Source organism: Cydia splendana, unplaced genomic scaffold, assembly GCF_910591565.1.
Source record: "Cydia splendana unplaced genomic scaffold, ilCydSple1.2 scaffold_75_ctg1, whole genome shotgun sequence".
NCBI lineage: Eukaryota > Metazoa > Arthropoda > Insecta > Lepidoptera > Tortricidae > Cydia > Cydia splendana.
Window position 1 is genome coordinate 540,341 of NW_026946904.1, and position 6,821 is coordinate 547,161.

Genomic DNA, 6,821 nt, shown 5'->3' on the forward strand with positions numbered 1-6,821 from the left:
CTGTAAGTACACGTAATACAGTAAAACCCAGCGCGAAAAATACTTTATTGATAAAACCAAAGGCACTGGTTCATATATTTTAAATATATTTTTATATAATATGTATGCTAGTTTTAAGGTATTTATGTATGGGCCATTAGTTGCCTGAAATAAAGATTTTCATTCATTCATATATATTCATGGGCCGCCTATTTTCTTAAATTTCAATAAAAAAATATTAATAAAAATAAGTAAAAATTTGCTTACACGATCTAGTTTCTGTTATATCTCATTAATTCGACTATAAGTCGAGTAACTGCGTTTACTGCTACACTTATAGCACATGATGTCGCCATGTTTATGGATTTATAGTCCGATGGCCGACTGCATGAAACCCTACCTGATAAAAAAATTGAAAAATCCTACTCTGTAGGGGTAGGACTTTTAGCAGCTTCAACTGCTCTTGGTCGGCCGTGGCTTAACTTGGCAAATTTTGCGCAAATGGCAAAAAAGTGGTACAAATATTCATCAAAAAAACAAAAGTGGTCAGCTACATCCTGTGTTGGCAGGTTCCTGTGTCCGACCGAATTTGTGGTACCAAGTGAGCTACAATTTACCTCATCGAAAAATAAAATGTCACTTGTATGGTAGGATAGCTGCCATTGACTTTTTTAGGGTTCCGTACCAAAAGGGTAAAACGGGACCCTATTACTAAGACTTCGCTGTCCGTCCGTCCGTCCGTCCGTCCGTCCGTCTGTCACCAGGCTGTATCTCACGAACCGTGATAGCTAGACAGTTAAAATTTTCACAGATGATGTATTTCTGTTGCCGCTATAACAACAAATACTAAAAACAGAATAAAATAAAGATTTAAATGGGGCTCCCATACAACAAACGTGATTTTTGACCAAAGTTAAGCAACGTCGGGAGTGGTCAGTACTTGGATGGGTGACCGTTTTTTTTTGCTTTTTTTTTTGCATTATGGTACGGAACCCTTCGTGCGCGAGTCCGACTCGCACTTGCCCGGTTTTTTTTTAATGCGGACGGACTGAAAACGCTGTCAGGCTAAGGTGAGGCCGACCAAGACATATGTCAACAAATTTAATGTAGGTATTACAATCAGTTGTTTTGATTCTATTTTTCGATGAGGTAAATTGTAGCTGTCACGTGGTACCACAAATTCGGTCGGACACAAGAACCTGCCAACACAGGATGTAGCTGACCAGTTTTGTTTTGCTGTCCTCAAAGGCAGCTATCCTACCATGCAAGTTTCATTCTATTATACGATGGGGTTTTTTTTTATGAATTTTTGTGCCACTATTTTGCCATTAGCGCAAAATTTTCCAAATTAAGCCGCGGCCGACCAAGAACAGTTGATGCTACTAAAAGTCAGCTACCCCTACAGAGTAGGATTATTCTATTTTTTTGTCAGGTAGGGTAGGTAGGGTTTCATGCAGTTGGCCACCGGACTATATTGAAACGTCAACATGGCTGACTTGTGCAAGGTTAACTGGAAGAGATCCCTCAAAGGGATAAGTTCGCCTTTGTACTTCTTACTAATTGTATGTTATTTTTAATATGTATTTTTGTACAATAAAGAGTTTACTACTACTACTACTACTACTACTTGTGCAGTTAATGTAGTTCAAAACTCTTTAAAAGTACTCTAAGCTGAATACATTTTGAATAAAACCTGTAAATACACTTCAGCTCCTATAACAGCGGTTTGAACTCCATTACCCGAATTATGATATAAGCGCGCTGTTACAGCAGCATTGTTGCCAAATGGTTATTTGATTGCTTTTAATAGGCTTTTATAGCAACAGAGAAGAGAGTTGAGTAACAGTTGTATTAAAGCGCCTTATTCAGACAATTAGCTAATCTATAGCTGTTATATGATTTTAATAGAACAATTATGCTGAATAAAAGTGATTTAGTAGCGCTAACTCAGCATTTATTAAAAGGTGGAATAAAAGTGCTAAAAGATAGTGCTATAAACGTTTATACGACATGATTATAGCACTAATTAGCGAAAATTGCTAAATAGTCGAGTTAACCGCTATTATACGATATATTGGTGCTTCAACAACCGTAACTCGGCTGTTATACGATTACAGGCTGAGTAAATCAATTCTTATACGACTATTTTGCTAGTTGGGTGGTTACCAAATGTAAATCCAAAAGTGTAATCAATGCAAGATAGATCAATAATTGGGGTCACTACAAAAAATAATGTACTCATGTTACATTATTCCTATGATGTGGCACCGACGTATTAGCCATGAATTTTTCCATGAAATGACAGAAACGAATATGCTGATGGTTTGCGTGTTACAAATACAGATGGTACATGGTTTATTTTCTGACTCAAAATCGTATATTAGAATTCATATGATATAAAGGGTAAATAATCAAACTACCTTCGCGGAAATCATGATTATTATGAGTTGTGTATTTACCGTTCATACTTAAAATATACCGACCTACTTAGTCGTGTAATTAATACTAAGATATTTTTACATGAGGGAACGTATAGAGAAACCTGCATATTAAGTCGGTATAGTTGTATACATTTTATGGACCTTATGTCCTAAAAGAAATATTGTTCGGTTAAAATAACCAGTTATAATCAATTGAAATGCTATTTATAGCACGATATGGGTATGAATCGATGTTAACTTGGTGTCGATTTAACATGTATTTATATATACATAGGTATGTGCTGTTTATGATAATAAACAATGCTAGCAGGTAACGGACCAGATAAATTATCAAGGACCGTTACGATGTCAAGTGAGTCAAGAAATATACATAGCGTACTTAGACTGATGAATGCCGAGGGCTTTGTTATTGTTTTACTGTAGGAGTAGACACGTAAACTCTGCAACAAATGAATTTAGTAGTAAGTCGGAGTCGGACTAACAAGAAAAATAAATTGCATGAAGTAAACTGTACATCACATCTATGCTGCAGTTGGTATAAGAAATGATTAGTAGGTTGAAACTTTCAACCGGTACTAGCAAAACAAATAATTAGTAGGTTGAAACTTTCAACCGGTACTAGCAAAACAAATAATTAGTAGGTTGAAACGTTCAACCGGTACTAGCAAAACAAATAATTAGTAGGTTGAAACGTTCAACCGGTACTAGCAAAACAAATAATTAGTAGGTTGAAACGTTCAACTGGTACTAGCAAAACAAATAATTAGTAGGTTGAAACGTTCAACTGGTACTAGAAAAACAAATAATTAGTAGGTTGAAACGTTCAACTGGTCCTAGCAAAACAAATAATTAGTAGGTTGAAACTTTCAACTGGTACTAGCAAAACAAATAATTAGTAGGATGAAACTTTCAACCGGTACTAGCAAACCAAATAATTAGTAGGTTGAAACTTTCAACTGGTACTAGCAAAACAAATAGTTAGTAGGTTGAAACTTTCAACCGGTACTAGCAAAACAAATAATTAGTAGGTTGACACTTTCAACCGGTACTAGCAAAACAAATAATTAGTAGGTTGAAACGTTCAACCGGTACTAGCAAAACAAATAATTAGTAGGTTGAAACGTTCAACTGGTACTAGCAAAACAAATAATTAGTAGGTTGAAACGTTCAACTGGTACTAGAAAAACAAATAATTAGTAGGTTGAAACGTTCAACTGGTCCTAGCAAAACAAATAATTAGTAGGTTGAAACTTTCAACTGATACTAGCAAAACAAATAATTAGTAGGTTGAAACTTTCAACCGGTACTAGCAAAACAAATAATTAGTAGGTTGAAACTTTCAACCGGTACTAGCAAAACAAATAATTAGTAGGTTGAAATGTTCAACTGGTACTAGCAAAACAAATAATTAGTAGGTTGAAACTCTCAACTGGTACTAGCAAAACAAATAGTTAGTAGGTTGAAACCTTCAACCGTTACTAGCAAAACAAATAATTAGTAGGTTGAAATGTTCAACCGGTACTAGCAAAACAAATAATTAGTAGGTTGAAATGTTCAACTGGTACTAGCAAAACAAATAATTAGTAGGTTGAAACTTTCAACCGGTACCAGCAAAATAAATAATTAGTAGGTTGAAATGTTCAACCGGTACTAGCAAAACAAATAATTAGTAGGTTGGAACTCTCAACTGGTACTAGCAAAACAAATAATAAGTGGGTTGGAACTTTCAACTGGTACTAGCAAAACAAATAATTAGTAGGTTGGAACTTTCAACTGGTACTAGCAAAATAAATAAGTAGTAGGTTAAATATTCAACTAGTACTAGCAAAACAAAAGAAATGATAAGCAAAATCATAACACTTACCTACGATGCAAACAGAGAATAATTAGTAAGTTGAATGTTCAACTGGTACTAACAAACCAAAAGAGTCAAATGTACCTAGTAACTAGTCTAGTAGACGCGATAGTGGTGGTTGGTAATAACGATAGGACCTTTTGTTATAGGTCGTCCAAATTAGTACAACATAGTACTTAAAATTAAACTGACGCGATATAGTGTTGGTTGGTACTAACGATAGTATCTTGTTTTAGGTCATCCAAAATGTCCTAGATACCACCATTAGACGGATTCTTTAGCCCACCAAAACTTAATAGGGAGGCAAAATAGTCATAAACTGACATTATGTTAGTATAGAGTGACCTCCTATTATGTAATGTATTTATTGAATTCGAAATTATATAATAAGCAGTTTAGTGCCTCTGCCTACTGTTCCAGTTAACTTAAGGCGTAGGTATAGATGGATGGCCTCGGGAATAGGCATATCTACTAATGTAGAGTCAGGGTAGATTTCAATTATACAAAAAAAAAAAAAATACGCCAGTTGGAAAACATTTCCTGTAAAGTATTACAATTTAACTTTCCTCTAACCTATACCCGTATCATTAATTAACTGCATTTTGCAGATGTCCGTATGGGTAAGAACTGAATGTTTCAGCTTAAATAAAAACGAACAAAGTATATATAAAAATATATTATACGACGACTTAGACGGTATTCCGGTTAAAGATTGTTGTAGCAATCCTGTTGGAACAGTTAGAAGACAGGTTAAATTATAGTTTAAGAGAAACAAGCAGGTGACCAGGATAAGAGTAATAATGCATTCTGCGTAAGTAGCCGTGGAAATTGTGGAACACAGAGGCATGCCTAAACTGCCCAAATAAAACCTATAAATAGATGAGGATATACAATTCTTCAAAATCGTATATGACCCAGATTTCATATAATAAATCCCAATTCCAATCTATTTTAGAGCCGGAATACATGATTTTATAGAATAATAATCAGGGCAAAGCTCAATTACAAACCCTAGTACAACAGGTACGTAAATAGACGCTGGGCCTGTCATAATACATCATGTCAAGTAGTACCTAAAGTCAATGCTGTAAAAACTTAAGTGGCGATGCGGGGAGCCTAACACGGTGAGAAAGAACTGCTTACTTAACTAAACTACGAAACTATACCCAAGGCAACCATGACTAAGGTACTAACAGCAAAAACTCTAGTGACCAGCAGTTAATCTAATGTCTTGTAAATAGACATACGACTTTTGTCGGTTAAGAGTGTAGATGACGAAGTCCCTTTTTAACTACCTAGGTAGGAGGTACACCTACTCAGATGAAGGTGAGTGATGTGTTTGATGTGATGACTAATTATAATTAAGAGTAATTAAAAAAGGCACTTTACCGGAAAATATATTTCCTTAATTCAGTCACATGCATAAACTTACAATAATTAAGGATGCCAAAACTCTTAGGTATGCGGTTGAGACAATACATACATTAGAAATTATACAAAGTCTCAGAACCGATATATTAAATCAAAACAGAAACACATTATAAAATAAAAACAATAAGTATTCGAATTAACCGTGATTTTGATCGCTCTCAATGACAGTTTGCCTGATGTTTAATTTGTTGAGGCTAACTAATTAAGTAAAACTAGTAGATTAAAATTGTAGCTTGAACCACTTCATTGATCTACCCAAGAGTACACATTTATTGTACTAATTGAGCACTAAGATTCAAAAGACCAAAAACCTATGTCTTATCATTTAGAAACGTTAAACGTAACGATAAAATGGTAAAGTACCCTAAACATTTGAACTGTACTCTGGTGTACTCAGTATTTCATTGGATCATGGTTAGAATAATGGAATTCCATTGGTTCGTTGGAAGATGTTTATTGAAGTTAAATGACATACTTACCAATGGCAGGATATAGGAAGCAGACATATAAGGTGTATACCTATGTTTCAGGTTTATAAAATATGTTGCAAGTAATTGAAATAAACTAAAGAAAAAGTGGATAAGTACAAATAATAATATTTATGTGACAGTCTGACAGTAATTATTGGGGAAATAATAATACAATACTTACTGGTCACAATTCAATTGCAAAATCAGCTCTCAAGTAGTAAGGTGTTACGTTATTTTCATAACATAAATTGTAATTATGATTCTTCGCATAAGTAAGTTGCTAGAATAATATTATATTCGATATTATATTTGCTGTGTTACTTATTGAGCAATAAAATGAATAAAATAAATATTTGGATTAATTGATGTCAAGATTATATTATTCAAGTATTATAATTAAAGAACGATAATTAGATATGTATGCAACGCAATTAATATAATGGTCAAATAGGCAGGTAAATCTTAGTAGTTACCTAACAAATTAATAATATATAAGTCTATATATATAGATTATGGTTTGCTTAACCTATTCACAAGTAAAACTAATCATACTTGACGTGGTACCTCTACAACGAATGTAACATTCCTACTTTATTTGACCTTGGATTATCTACAAGTATTTTAAATTGCATTATAAATATTAAC